The sequence below is a fragment of the Lathyrus oleraceus genome, chromosome 4 (genome assembly GCF_024323335.1).
Source record: "Lathyrus oleraceus cultivar Zhongwan6 chromosome 4, CAAS_Psat_ZW6_1.0, whole genome shotgun sequence".
NCBI lineage: Eukaryota > Viridiplantae > Streptophyta > Magnoliopsida > Fabales > Fabaceae > Lathyrus > Lathyrus oleraceus.
The window spans coordinates 124,110,239-124,126,071 of NC_066582.1; the positions used below are offsets into that span (position 1 = coordinate 124,110,239).

Below are 15,833 nucleotides of genomic sequence, written 5' to 3' on the forward strand. Positions count from 1 at the left end.
AAAGCATTCGATAAGAAGGTCAAGCCTCGTGTGTTCCGAGAAGGAGACCTCATGCTCAAGAAAGTCTTGTCTTTCGCGCCCGATTCCAGGGGCAAGTGGACTCCAAACTACGAGGGTCCATATGTTGTTAAGAGAGCCTTTTCAGGCGGTGCTTTGATGCTTACAACAATGGATGGGGAGGATTTCACTCGTCCTGTGAATTCAGATGCAGTCAAGAAATACTTTGCCTAAAAAAAAGTATATGCAAAAGAAAAACAGAATAGCTCGCTAAGTTGAAAACCCGAAAGGGCGGCTTAGGAAAGATGAGCGTCTTGGTGGAGAACCCGAAAGGGTAATCTAGGCAAAAGTTAGAGACTTGAAAAAAAAAAGAATATTTGCATCCCGCTAGATTTAGTACCTCACCCTGGGGAAATCTAGGCAAAAATTAGGGATTTGGCAAGTAACTGCATCCTGACAAGACTTTCTGTTCCGTAATCGTCTTTTCGTCAGAGGTTCTCGATTCGTCGTCGACTGAAGCTTCGAATACATCGAGATTCAAATTGGTAGAGAAAAGATCATTATGTTCAATGTAGCCCTCTTCCAATATATATCACTGATTTCAAATTTGTACAGATCTATGGAGTCTTGCCATTTGCAGGCTACCATTCCACCAAATCAATTTGAGCTTTTTATCCAATTATTTGCACTCTTATTTGTTTCAATTCAACAAATGTTTTGCATGTTTTAATTGATAAAATGTCATTGTTTTAAACAAATAATTTTTTTTCAAATTGTTGTTTTAAACAAAGTGAACATTCACAATGATGAAAGGATACTTAAGAATTTCTCAGTGCTCTCCCAAGGGTGGCATGATTTCCAACAGGTAAGACATTTGTTCATATTCCTGGCATGGTTGTATCCTCTTTATCCTGCTTTGTTGTTGGGGTTGTTCCCCAAGCATAGTTGTTGTTATGGGTTGTTCCCCCAAGCAGAGTGCTTGTTGAAGACTTCGTTTTCTTCTCCAGCAGTAGTCTCTCTCCAGTGCAGTCGCTAGCGGAGTTGTTGTTTCTCTCCTCAGCATGGTTGCTTTCTTTTCGAAGATTCAGTGATTGGTGGATGGATATCCCTGTACTTTACCATTTTTCCTCAGCATTATCGCCAGCGGAGTTGTTGCTATCTCCTCATCAGAGCGTTTAGCCTTCAGTAGAGTAGTGATTATTTTCCTCCTCAGCAGTTGTTGATTTGTGTTTGGAAGGTGTAGCATCCAGTGGTTGATTCCCCGACTCTCCTCCATATCCCCAGTGGGTCCCTCAGTGGATTCCCTAGCCGTCAGTAGATTTGTGGTTTGGTGGATTGTATTTATGCAGAGTCCCCAAAAGAGTTGGTATCCCCAACAAAGTCAGGTGTGCATCTGTGATATTCCCCTCAGAGCCTCCGCCAGAGCTGGTATCCTCGACAGAGTTTCTTTTGTGGCAGTTTCTGCTTGTTGAAATCTCTGTTTCCCCAGTAAGGGTCGGTTAGTGGTCTAGCATCCAGAGATTTGGATTGATTTTCTGATTGCTTTTGATCCTCAGTAGAGTGGCTTGTCGCAGAATCTACTTGTGTGATCTGTCTTCCTTCAGTGGGTGTATCCCCGATGGAGTGGCTACTTGTGTTTTCCCCAGGTAGAGTTGCTTGTGCAGTAGATTCTACATGGATGTTGTTCTCCTTTTGTGGGTTGTTCCCCAGTGGAGTTGCGTGGATTTGCTTTCATAGCAGTTCTCGCTTGTGCAATGAACTCTTGATCCCCTGCAGATATTTTGGGACTTCTCCTTCTCCCCAACAGATTTGTCTTTGTGGCTTTTGTTGCCTGTTGTGACCTGGTTGGGTTGATTGTTGATCCATTACTCAGAGACTTGGTGATATCTCTGATCTTTTGCCTCCCCGCAGATCTTTGCTTTTCAGCATGTGGATCTCCAGCAGATTGGCTTTCCAGTTGGTTTTTCCCCTGGAAGTATAGTACCGGATGTTTGATTCCTGGGCCTGTTTGTGTTAGATATGTCTGTTTTGTCAGCATTCATCAAACATAAATTACGCATATTCATGCATAACCATAAACATTCAGATATTCATGTTGCTTTTTTTGCCATATATCTCTTGTTTGTCGTCTCCTGCTATGGGTTTTATAGATCTCCAATAGATCTCCCCAAGCAGATGTCGGGCGTTTAAATCTCTCCATATAGAGTTAGCCCCATAAGCAGAAAGCATCTGTCTTTCCTTCTGCAGTTCCCCACTGAGATATATCCTCGTGGATGACGGTTTCTTTCGTTTCCTCCCAACATATATATTGGGATGGATCTTCCTATTGAGTTATATCCTCATTAAGACGTGTCTTAATTCATTCTGTCTTTTCGGATTGACCACGAATTGACCGTTTGTCAGCTGTTTCTCGTGCTTCCCTGTGGAATAAACGAATGATTGCCCAGTAACCGGCATTAATTCTTTTCTCCCCGGAGGAATCTTTTTGGGCCTCTACCCTCATACCGGTAGTTGTAAGTCCTATGTTTCTTTCCTTCTTGGTGGAATTTGTGGCTATATACCTTTTATTCCTCGGCAAGAGTTGATTGGTTTTCTACCCAGTTATCGGTAGTCGTAAATCCTTTGTTTCCTACTCTCCAGCAATTTGTGGTTTGTTATAAACCCGATTTTGTTTCCCGTGCGGATTTGTGATTCTTTCATTCCCCACGCGGAGTTGGTTTTCTACCCAGTATTCGGTAGATGTAAACCCCATCTTTTATCCTCATCAGAGTTGTTGGCTACTACCCCGTATTCGGTAGTTGTAAACCCTAATTTCCCCCCTTTGCAGAGTTAACCTTGTTGTTCATCCTAACCGATGATGGTTACTCTTTGTGGTTATCTTCATTCAGTATTCGATGTTGATATTCCTCCCTTGCTTCTGGATAATTGCCTTTTGCTAGCAATTGTATCCCCAGCAGTCTTCTGGATCATTGCCGTATGCTTGCAATGTTATCCATTTGAAGTTGCCAGCAAGTCCTTGTGGATGATTGTTGTTTATGCAATTCATCCCCGGATCATTGATTTTGTATCAATGTATCCCCAGTGAGTCTCCTTTCATTTACCCTTTTGCTTGGTAATGATTGTTGCTCCCTTTGATTGGTCATCATTATATACCTAGTTGGTATCCCAATGCCTTTCTTTTCGGTCGATTTATCCTTTATTAACCCAGTAACCGGTTGTGGATAATCTTCCATGCGAGTGTGTTATCCACGTTCTGACGGTAATGGATAATATATCTCATGCACTCTTCAGTCGAAGCCTGTTGGGTTTCCCCGGTCGAGTAAGGTTCGTTTTTCCTTCATGGAATCGAATATTCTTTGTTTCTTGGATAATTGTCGGATGCTTGCAATTTATCCTCTGTGAGTTGTCTTTCGTTTACCCCGTATGCTTGGTATCGTTTGTCTCTCTTTTTGGTTTATCACCTATTATATGCCCTAACCGGTATCTCTGGTGTCTCTTCCTTTCGAGTATATTATTCACGTTCTGACGGTAATGAATAATATATCTCTTTCACTCTTTGGTCGGAATCCTTTGTTGATTTTCCCCAGTTGAGTAAGATTCGTATTCTTTGTAGAATCGAATATCCATCCTTTAACAAGTTCGTGTTTTGGATGATGAGTGTTTTGGCATATATACCAATTCACGTTTTCGGTTGGTCACCTATTATATACCCCGGTATCCCTGGTGTTTCCTTCCATGCGAGTATATTATCTACGTTCTAACAGTAATAGATAATATATCTCATGCGAGTATTTTATCCACGTTCTGACGGTAATGGATATTATATCTCATGCGCTCTTAGGGTTTGTGTCCCCAGTTGAGTAAGATTTGTTTTCCCGTTGTGGATTCGAATGTCCATCCTGTAAGTCGATTTGCTTTTTCAAGCCCTCCTTTCGGATGATGAGTGTCTTGGCATATATACCAATTCACGCTTTGGTCGGTCACCTATTATATGCCCTAACCGGTATCCCTGGTGTTTCCTTCCTTTCTGCTCCCTATTATGACCTTGGTCCCCTGTGGAGTCAGATTTTCCTGAGTTGTTGTACCTTTTTCAGGTCTTTCTCAGATGTTTGGTTGATTGATATCTCTCACCCTTATACCGGTCTTAGATATTCATTCTTCCTGAGTTTGTTACCCTTATACCGGTAACACCTCATTCTTTGTTGCTTCCCCGTGAAAGTCTCTTTGTTAGACACTTCTCCAGTGGAGTTTCCGTTGTGATTTTACCCTTTGCTGTATTGGCGTTTTCCCCCAATATATGCAAGTTTCCCTGGCAGGGAGGTTCTTTGTGATCGTTCCTTGGTCCGAGTCCGAATTTTTATCCGAGGTATCCTTTGTGGATAGTTTGAGTCAGCTTGTGTCTTTCCATTGGATGTGCTTATTCCTTTGGAATTATTCTTTTCCCCAGTTTGAGTCTTTCACTCCCTAGTGAGGTCTCTAGTCCAGTCGTGTTTTGTTCACGCAGTGTCAATTTGTCCCCTAATTCAGAGTCGTGTCCTGCTCACGCCTTCTTTTTCTTTCTATCCCCAATAAGAGTCCCCTGAGAGTCTTGTTAGAGTCTCTGTTCCTGGTGAGTGTATTACTCCGATGGATCGTCTTTTCTTCTGTGTGAACCATATTCCCCACAGAGTTTGTGTTTTGCATGCATACATCTGCATCATGAGGTCTCTTAGGGACCAAAATTTGTCTCATTACTGTTATTTAAGCCCATTCTACCGCGTCGAGATGAAGATTTCTAAACTTCATTTCTCCGGCTAGAATGACCTTAAATAGGGGCATCTGTAAGACCCCAATTTTGTCCCTAAGATCCCTCATGGCATCATATCATATCATATCATTGCCTCAAGGATCATTGTGCACCTTGCCTCCTTCCTTATGGGTGGGTCATCTTTTGAGAGTGGTTTCTTGATCACCAAGCATGTTTTGCATTTGTATATCATTGCTTTCCATTTGATTACTAACCAACAGTACAAAAATATGTCATCTAACCTTGTTACTTGCAGATGAAGCCATTACAGGTCAAGACAGTCAAAGGCAGCCATTGAGCAATAGATGGTGGCCATTCTGAAGAATTTGGGCACCATGATCATTTACAAGAGTTCATATGAGCCATGGCATCATTTTGAATCAAAATCCCAAGTGGTAGAGGCTTGGATTTCATCAGAGCATAGCCAGGTCAATTGAAACCCTAGAAAAGTCAACACAAGTCAACTGTGCATTCAATCATGGATTTGAAGGTGGGAGATGGTTAGAGAGGCCTCATTCATGTCCATACAAGTCTCATTTGACATTTCAAACATCAACAATGAAGAATTTGGGGTCAGATGAAAACTTTCCAAAAATAGTAAGTGACCTGTAATTCAAAATTGCCAAAAATGGAAAGGTCTTCTCCTCAAGTTTACATTATCAAGCAAGCTTCAAATGAAATTTTATCCAACATGAAAGTTGAAGATCTTGCTCTAACCTTTCCAAAAAGTCCAAGAACATCAATTTCTCATTTGTGGTTGGAGAGATATTATCAAAACATGGCCAAGCAAATTTGAACTTCAAGAAGGCATAACTTTTGAACCAAAAGGCCAAATGGAGTGGTTCTTTTTGTAACATTTTTCTCTTGATCTCTACTATCCAAAACATGCATCACATACCATGCATTTCCATCACAAAAATATTGGCATTTTCATTTGAATTTCATTTGAATTTTGGAGGGAAATTTCCAATTTGAAATTTATGCATTGCATTCACCTTTTACCAATTGCATTTGCTTCCAAACAGGTTTTTAAGCTCATTCCAAGTTAAACTCGTGCACTGTTCCATTGCATGCATGCATGAGGGGTGCTTTGGCCAATTTGCATAAACACTCCCATTTCCCTAATCCACTTAGAAATTGATTAGAGCTTAATCTAAACATGATTAGGAGAGGGTATTTAAGCTAAAACCTAACAGAAAATCACAACCACAATTCACCAATTTCAGATCTGAAAATTTTCTCTCATTTTTTCTCTCAACTTTTTCATCCAAATTCTTCATAAACATTGCCTGGTTCGTGGTTTGTTCATCATCTACAAGCATAATTGAAGATTGTTGAAGCAAGATCCTGAAGAATTCATCAAGAATCGAAGCTGTTGAAGTTTATGCACATCCATGGCAGTTGAAGTTTCTGGACAAAGCAAGCACGATTGAGCTATTCTTCCTCATCCATTCATCTATCTCATCATTGGAGAACATCTGTTTCAGCTTTCCAGGACCTGAATTGTACGATTCCACTGCTGCATCTTCATTGAGGTTAGAATTCGAGTTCCTCAATTCGTGAAATAGTTGTATGCATGTTGTAGATCTTCTATTGGTGGTTATGCTGAGCTTTGATTCATTAAATTCCATGGAGAAATGAGATAGTTATGCTGGATCTAAGTTTGATACATGAAACTTCCTTTGCTCGATTCCTTGAACATGTGTAGAATTAGGTTAAATTAATCCTTGATCTATGATGTATGATGTGAGATGAGTCCATTGATGTGCTGGATTCGAATTTTGGCGAACTTTTGTTCTTGACCTGAAGAACGCATATGAATGTGTATGAACACCTAGGGTTTCTGTTTCCAGAACCGTTTTGATCTTCATGAGCGTGTATTTGCATGCTTTTAGTTGTTCATTGCCATGCACTGGTCCACGTGGTCATTACTTGGCGTATTGGTTGGCTGAGAGCGCTTTGCAGTGCCACATAAGCATAAGTGAAACGGTGCGTTTCACCTATGAGCGCGCCCAATTCAAATGATAGCATAGTTCGATTCCTGGCCCGACACTTTTCCATTTGCATTTTTATGTTTTCTCATCCATGTTCATATGCTTGCTCTATCATGATTTTTAAGTTTTCCTCTCCACTTAAAAAATCATAACTCCATAAATAATGATCCAAATCATGTGTGGTTTTTTGCACTTTGTTCCTCATGATGTCTAGTTTTTTATGAGTATTTTTTCAGAATTTGTGCTCGGCTGGAATTTAAATTTGCCTAGGGTTTGTGTATGCATGTGCCATCTTGTACCTTGCTTGTCATTTGCTTCATGAAATGATGAGTTTTGATCCAATGAATCTGAAAATTTACATGCTTAAACTAGACATCCTAATTGACATTTTGGTATAGAGTTTGCATTTTTCTCATTTCTGGATGTTGAGTTATGATCTGGTTAATGTAGGTGTGACAATGTGTGTCACACCATTGCTTTCTCAACTTGATGATTTTCTTTACCATGCCAATTAAATGCCAAATAATGTGATTTTTTGCATGATGCTTTTTCTGGACGTTAGGTTTGATCATGAATTTTCGTGGAATTTTTGGATCCATTTCTGATTTGTTTGAGATTTTTCTTGCTGATTAGTCATGTTTGAACTTTTGATGAGTGTTGAACTTCTATGATTTGTGAAATTCTTATGCTTTATCATATGGACTTGAAATTTTACACATGTTTTCTAGACACATTGAAGTTTATTATGGCTTTGGTTTGAGTCATTTATCATTTGTCATCTCTGTTTTAGGATTGCCTTAAGTTGATGTATCAATTTGTGCCTCCTTTGAGCTTGGTTGTGCTTACCTTGACTTGATGAATTTGATTGCCATGCTTATACTTGTCCAAGTGCCATGATTTTTGGTGTGTTGATCATTAGATGTGTCCTGTTTAGCCTTGATTTTTCTTGAGATTTATTGAGTCATTTTGGAATTAATATGTATTTGATCATTCTGTTGCCTCAATTGAGCTTTCAATTTGCATGCCTTGCCTTATTTGATGTGTGAAATGAATTTGGTAATTGATATTGACATGAGACTTTTTGGAATAGTTTCTTATTCGATTGAAGTTGATTCATGTTAATTTTCATGTTCTGTTTTGAATTATTTCTACCCCTTTGACCCTAGGCCTTGTCCTAGTTGTTTGCCTCTCATGTTTGAAGTTTTGTTTCAAGTTGCATATGCAAGTTACACAATTGATGATGCCTCAACTTGAGAGCATTTGATATTTGATTTTGATTACTAATGTGTGTTTTGTAGGTTGATGTTGACTCTTTTGAGTTTGACTTGAGGCTTATGCCTTTGCCTATATTGGTTGACTGTTGCATTGACTATTGGTTGTTTATCTGTATTGTATACTGATTGAGTTGGATTGTTTTCAGGTACATTAGTTGCTTAAGTTCACTTTGAACTTGCTTTTGCTTGGTTGCTTAACCAATTAGGTATAATTTCTCTTCTTCATGTATTCTGGAAGACCTGGTCTGTTATGTGGCCAGGCACCTGTCTGAAGTCCTCCTTAAGAGGCAATGCTTGTGATTGTTTACCCTTTGTGCCAAGCAGGAAAAGTCCTTTGATAAGGCAATTGGTAGATAAAAGAGATGTGTAGTCCATCTCCTACTATTCAGTGTGTCATCCCTTTGCTCACATTACATGTTGATGCATTGTGGATCTTAACCCAAGATCTATAGAGTCATTACTTGTGGACAGAGTTCCAACTTTCTGAACTCCCACACCTTCTAATATTCAAAGCTCTCCCAGGCCAGGGATAGAAGCTATGAGGCACACCCCTCATCTCCATTTCATCTGCTTCACCTTAACTCTCAATGTTAAGGTTAAGAGCACAACTTACCCCATTCCAGTTGACTTTAAAGTCTAACCCTTGCTTGAGCCAAATTGCTTGTATATAGTGTGTGCTATCTGACTTGCTTGCTTGATTCATCTGTACATGTTTGCTTGTTTACCTTTGTGCATTTATCATCATTAATTGTTCATTATTACATGATCATCATTTCATATCTCTGTGACATCTTTGTTTGTCCATTGAGGAATCAACTGTAAGTCCATTCATTGGCCTTTGTTCCTATGATTTGGAAGGGATTGAGTGTAAGACCATTTCATTGGCCACTTATGTCCTCTTTGCTTAGTGCTTTTGTTTGTTTGTTGTATGTGAGGATTCAATTGTAACTCCATGTTGTTGGCATTTGTTTTCCCATGATCATCTGTTGGAGATTAGAGTAAGCCCAGATAGATTGGCATCTGACATCCATGTTTTGTTTTGTTTTAGGAGATTGGAATAAGTCCATTTATTGGCATCTGATATCCTTATTTCTTTAGGAGATTGGTGTGAATCCATTGATTGGTATCCGGTATCCGTGTTTGTTTTGTGAGACTAGTGTAAGTCCATTGATTGGCATCCGGTATCATTGTTTGGTTTTAGGAGATTGGTGTAAATCCATTGATTGGTATCCGGTATCCGCCTTTGTTTGTGAGATTGGTATAAGTCCATTGATTGGCATCCGGTATCACCTTGCTTTGCATTGCTTACTTGCTTGTTGCCTTATTCCAAAGGACACACTTGAATCATCTTCCATATGATTTCAAGAGGTGAACATCTAAGAAGTTTTACTTCCTCACCCTCCCATTTTTTGTGTGTGTTTCCAAAACTCCCTTTTCACATGTTAATTCAAAAACTTTGACAATATTGTGCAAGCATTTTCATCTCTTTTCAAATTAGAAACCTAGGCTTTAGGCCTTTGATTTTTCAAACTCCATTTCATAACACTCCTTGGAATTGAATTCTAATCATACTTTGACCATATTTTGTAAATACTCATAATTGGTTAATCACACCCATTCAATTGTTTTGTGGCTTTGTCCATTGTTGATATGTTTTCATACATTAGCCATAGGTTTCAATTATCATAGCGGTTGATATAAATCTCACCACATCCTTAGTGAGTTGATTGTGAGTCTTCCATACTTATTATAGGGTTAACCCCTCACTAGTATGTTGAAGCTATCCTCGCATGGTGGACTGTTGGTCTTGGTTGAGTTTTCTCCTGTTGATAATGAAAAGCCTTAGTGCTCTTGTTTTAAAATCAATTTACCTACCTTTTGGAAATCTTTTAGCCGAACTACTGCGTTTTGATCCTTACCTTCCATGGAAAGGTACGTAGGCAACGGGTTCATCCGTTCAAACACAAAAATAATAATTTGTATATTCTTTTCTCATCCCTTCCATCATTGTTTGCACAATATGTCATAAACAAATAAACTTTTTTATACAACAAGTGTGAAAAGGGCTCCCTAGGAGTACCTAGGACGTTTTGGGTGCCTAACACCTTCCGATTGCGTAATTAACCCCTTACTCAGATTCTCTGATCTTTTCATTAGTTTTCTATGTGTAAAACTTCTTAGGCTTTTGTTCGCTTTTTAGCCAATCCTTTGGATAAATAAAAGTGCGGTGGCGACTCGATTTCTTTGTATACTTTGCTTTTGATTTAATTAATAAATCATAAAGTGACGAATACATCGCTACAGAAAAGTGGCGACTCTGCTGGGGAATCAATTAGACCTTCCTTGGTGGTTTTGCCTACTTTTCACCCTTGTTGTATGATATTTGTTTATTTGTTATGTGACATATTTTTGTACAATTTGGGATAACTGTATTGATTGTAATGTTTGAATTGCTTGATATACAATTGTTGTTTGCTTTGGTGATCTCTGTGAGATGAGTTCTATACCCGAACTCGAGTGCACTCTAGGATAGGAGAATGGCATAGTCTTGTTGATTGGTGTGGAGTATTCCTTAACTAGTTGACTTGCGAGTCCATTCACTTGGTGGAGGTCATGTTGGATTAATAATGTCACACAAGTTATTTGTGGTTAGGCATTATTCTTTCAATCATGTGCCTTAGAAGCCAAGGACCATAGTTTACCAAGCCCATCTTGGCCTATTTTTAGGACGTAGTGCGGAGGTCGTTTAGATGTCAGTTCTGATGCGATTGTTACACGATACTACACTCATAAGAGTCTCTCTTGAGAATATCCTTGGAATACGAGTATTCGTTCCTCCGATAATATCCGAAAGATGGGACGATGATTATGGGAACCTCTGGTAGAACATGTCTGGCAGGTTTAAACCCTAGTACACTCCCTTTGGGTGGTTCTTAACCGAGACTCCATGCTCGTGACTCTCAACAAACCCGTGATTCGTGGTTGAGTCGTTCAAATATCCTTAATATCAATGGAACTTGGGTGTTGATAAGGTGAAAACCATAATCCGCCAAAACGGATGATTGATATTAAGGATGATTGAGCCGGTTCATGTACCGTTAATATCAATGGAACTTGGGTGTTGATAAGGTGAAAACCATAATCCACCAAAATGGATGATTGATATTAAGGATACAATGAGCTTTCCCATGACCTTTGTTTGGTGTGACTTGCTTGATCCTTGAGTGTGATTGTTGCATTCATGCATTCATGCATTCATCTGCATTCATGTCATCAGAAAATGAGAAAATTTTCAAGGAACTTAAAGGGTTTATTTGCAAAATTTTCAGACATGGAAAGACCAAAAAAGGCATACAATGAAGTACAGCTTTAGACAGCCCGATGTGAAAGAGTTAAGGAATCTGACATCTTATGTATTAGATCCCTTGGGATTCAAAGCTCGCTATGGGAAGCTTCTGCCTCTGTTGACTACTCAGGTTGATGAGGGTTTGATGAGTACCTTGGCTCAGTTCTATGATCCTCTGTATCACTGCTTCTCTTTTCCGGATTTTCAGTTGTTGCCTACGCTTGAGGAGTATGCTCATCTTATTGGGATCCCGATTCTGGATCAGGTGTCGTTCAGTGGCTTAGAGAGTATTCCGACTTCTCGAGAGATTGCAGACTTGTTGCACATAGATGAAGCCTTGATTAAAGCTAATATGACTACCAAAGGTGGAATTCAGGGTCTTCCTTCTGATTTCCTCATTAGGTTATTAGGTTATTTTTATGCATTTTAATTGATTTAAAATAGTTTCTGACTTTTAAAAATGCTGAAAATTTTTGTCAAACTTTGTTTGACCTTGTTGAACTTGTGATAATTCACTTGGACTTTTCAAAGTTGATTTGAAGTGAGTTTGAAGTTTGACCTTTCTTTTTTATTTTAATTCAAGTTTTATATTAATATTAAAAAATGCCAAAAATATTTTATTTGTTTCTTGACTTCTAATCTTCATTTTGCTTTTGTTTTCTATTGTTTGACCTTGATCTTCTCTATCTTTGGTCAATGCTTGTTGATTACCTCATTCCATTTCTATTAATGCACTTTAATTCTTCATCTTCTTTTTCTTCTTCTTCTTTTTCCTTTTGATTAATGAGTTAAAGATTAGTGGTTAGCATTGATACATGGAGGTTTAATCTTTCTTGGTTCAAATCTAATTCATCTTGATCATGGATCAAGTGAATGGCTTTGCATTAAGGATAGGTTGCTTCCTAAATCATGCAAAGAACCTAAATCAATACAAGATCATTTCTCATTTTCTTTTTGGCATGGCAAGTTGTTGGAGTTTGATTCACTAATCAAGACCTCTAACTTGTGTTGTTGCCTACATTATTATTGACCGGCCTCAGATAGTTGTGACTTCTATATAAGTCCAATTACGATTGCTTAACATAGCGCTAAATTTGCCTTATGGCACACTAACTATTAACACAAACCATTAACCATTAACATTTAATTCTTGCTCTTTACATTTATGCAATTTACTATTCTTGTACATATTATTCATTTGCTTTTTCCTTTGCTCATTTGAGCCCATGTTTATGTTAATGCAATTTTCCTTTTGCTCACTTGAGCAGATAATTGTGTATATATTATTGTGCTTGTGTTTTGTTTTTGATTGTTGTGGACCAAATGCAAAAAATGGACAAATGGACTTAGTTTCTAGGACATTCCCTATGCAAAATTGGAGTAAAAGGACCTTAATGTTGAAGATGGATTAGAAGGACTAAACCTCTAAACTCACTCTTGTCCATTCTTGATTTGCTTTATGGAACCTTTTGATGGTGTGTGCTTTTGTGCTAGGTGAATCCTATTTGAGCCAAATTGAAGAACCATTGCCATGTTCATTCAAAGTGAAAGATATAAGAGACATTGGGGATCTTCTAAGAGCTTGTTTGATTATGTTGATTGCTTGAGCTTACACTTATTTTGCTTGCATATTCCAAAGGATGGGAGCTACTTGGATCATCAAGATGATCTCAAGAGAGGAACTCCATTTGTGGTTTTGTTTCTTATCCTTCATCTCTTGTATGATTAGGACTTTAGCCATTCTTCTTCTTCCCTCCACTCTAACCCAAGTCAAAACTTTTTTGCAAACATTTAACACTTGTTTTCAAACATTAGAAACATAAGCCTTATGCTTTTGTTTTTCAAACTTTCTTTTCATAACACTTATTTTGAATTGAATCTTTAAGTCAACTTTGACCATATTTTGTAAATACTTTCCATTGGTAAATATAACTCATTCAAATACTTTTGTGGTTTCAATGGCCACTTTCTTAATCAAAAACTTTTTCATAACCTTTAGCTATTAGGATTGAGTTATCCTTGAGGTAGATATAATACTCACCTATATCCTTAGTGATGGAGAATGAGTCTTCCATGCTTATTATAGGGTTAACCCCTCACTAGCATGTTGAAGCTATCCTCACATGGTGGATTTGTGGTTTTGGGTAGAGTTTTCTCCCTTGGATAACAAAAGACCTTAAGGCTTTTGGACCCCCGTCTCTTTCCGGTCGTGCAAGCATATTTTACAGCATTACTTTTCTACAGCTTTCTATTTTATTAGCAATTTTTATTTCTTTCTTTTCCAGTCAATCTTTCAAGCACTTAATTAATTTTTCACACAATAGTTTCTACACCGGAAACTATTGTGTATCTTTTACTGGATCTAACCTTACGTTAGATCATAGTATTTTATTCCTTCGCTTTTATTTTCCTGTCCGATTGAAGAGTTCAAGAACAAATCCAACCGGTCTGTGGTGGAGTGTTCAAGATTGCTATTAATTATTCAGGTTCTTTAATTTATTGTTTTAATTTATATATGCTCTGCATTGCTGTTTATTTATACTGTTTGCCTGAGATGGTTTTATTTAAGCATGATGATTGTTTAGACCCGTTTAGCATGTCCGGCTAAGTATTTTAGATATCGGTATGTAAAGTAAGCGGAATGAAGGAATCAAAACTAAGTTGGTTTAATTTCATTTAAAAATAAAGTCACTCTTTTTATGGTCTCAATTTACAGAGTTAATCCCAAAGTTTTTGTACGAGAGTAAAAGACATAAAGAAGTTAAAATCAATAGAACGAAAGTTTGAGTTTTTAACTGGACGGTGTAAATTGGACATTAATTCTAAATCAGGGCGAAAGCAATTTTTAGAGTTAATTAAATTCTAATCTTGTTCAAAAAGTATTTTTAAAGGTTAAATGTGAGGACGAGAGTTAAGCATTTAAGTTTAATTATATAATCTAAGTCAATAGAGCGAGAGTTTGAGACGAGGGTGTTTAAACGGTTAGTGTTTTCTTAAAAAAAGTTTCTATAGATTCTGTTGTTTTCAAAAAGTGATTTTGGACTTAACTAATAAGTGACAGCTACGTTAATATAAAGTCATGGTCTATTCAACATAGCGAGAGTTTGAGAAAAGGCTTTTAATCAATAGTGTCTACTGAAAAGATTTATTTTAAAACCAAGAAACCAACGAAGATTTGATTCTTTAATTACGACGAACTACATACCGATATCCGCTTAATTGATATTTAATTTAGATCTAATTTTAGTTTTACTTTTCCCCCAAACAATCAAAGTATCATCCGCCTTAGCTTTACGAAGTAACCTTAGAAAACGGTATATCGATTCATAAGTCCCTGTGGGATCGATATCTTTTAAAACTACGCGATAGAACTGTGCACTTGCTCTTCTGTTACGCGATAAAACTACGCGATTCATAGTTTTACTTGGCGCCGTTGCCGTGGACTTTTATTTAATCGATATCGTAACTCTTCTGTTACGCTGTAGAGACTAAGGCAATTTTTATTTTTCTTTTTTTCTTTTGTTGATTTGTATGCCACACACTCGCTCACAAGGCGAGCCGTTTTACTTATGAATCAACGACGTTGAACTATATCTCTGAGTCTTACGACGAATTCGGGAATATCGTGCTGCAAACAATCTCCCTCCTATCGAAGTGCCCGACCTCAAAAATCTTCTTCCTTCGCCGATACCCGAGATGGCAGAACCAGCTCGTGCTCTTCGAGATTACGCCGCTCCATCGTAAGATGAGCCGCATTCGAGTATTGCTCCACCCGCAATCGAAGCAAACAACTTCGAACTTAAACCTTCGCTGCTACAAGCAGTGCAACAGAATCAATTCTCTGGAAATCCTACCGAGGATCCAAACCTTCATTTATCCGTATTTGTCCAATACGCTGATACTGTTAAAGCTAATGGTGTCACTTCAGAGGCAATTCGACTTCGTCTCTTTCCTTTCTCGTTAAGAGATAAAGCTAGAAGATGGCTTCAGTCTCTTCCTTCCAACTCAGTCACCAGATGGAACGAGTTGAAGAAAGTCTTTCTTGCCCGATATTTTCCTCCAAGCAAAACAGCTATGTTGAGAGCCCAGATAAATGGATTTAAATAGAAAGATAACGAGTCTCTTTTCGAAGCATGGGAAAGATACAAGACATGATGAGACTTTGTCCACACCATGGTTTAGAGGACTGGTTAGTAATTCATACCTTCTATAATGGTCTCTTGTACAACACAAGGTTAACAATAGACGCCGCCGCAGGTGGTGCGCTTATGGATAAACCTTATGCCGATGCTTATCAACTTATCGAAAGCATGGCCCAAAATCATTATCAGTGGGGAAGCGATCGAACAATGGTAGAGAAACCTCAAACGAAAAGTGGCATGTACGAGATAAGTAGCCTTGATCATGTTAATGCAAAAGTGGATGCTCTGGCCCAG

The 15,833-nt window shown here is 38.2% G+C and overlaps 1 non-coding gene across 1 annotated transcript; it reads right to left on the reverse strand.

Moving 5' to 3' along the window:
* Window positions 1-15,471: 15,471 nt before the first annotated feature.
* Window positions 15,472-15,577, reverse strand: LOC127077489 (small nucleolar RNA R71). Its single transcript, XR_007787292.1, has one exon. It is a non-coding gene; the product is annotated as a small nucleolar RNA R71 (small nucleolar RNA).
* Between the last annotated feature and the right edge of the window lie 256 nt (window positions 15,578-15,833).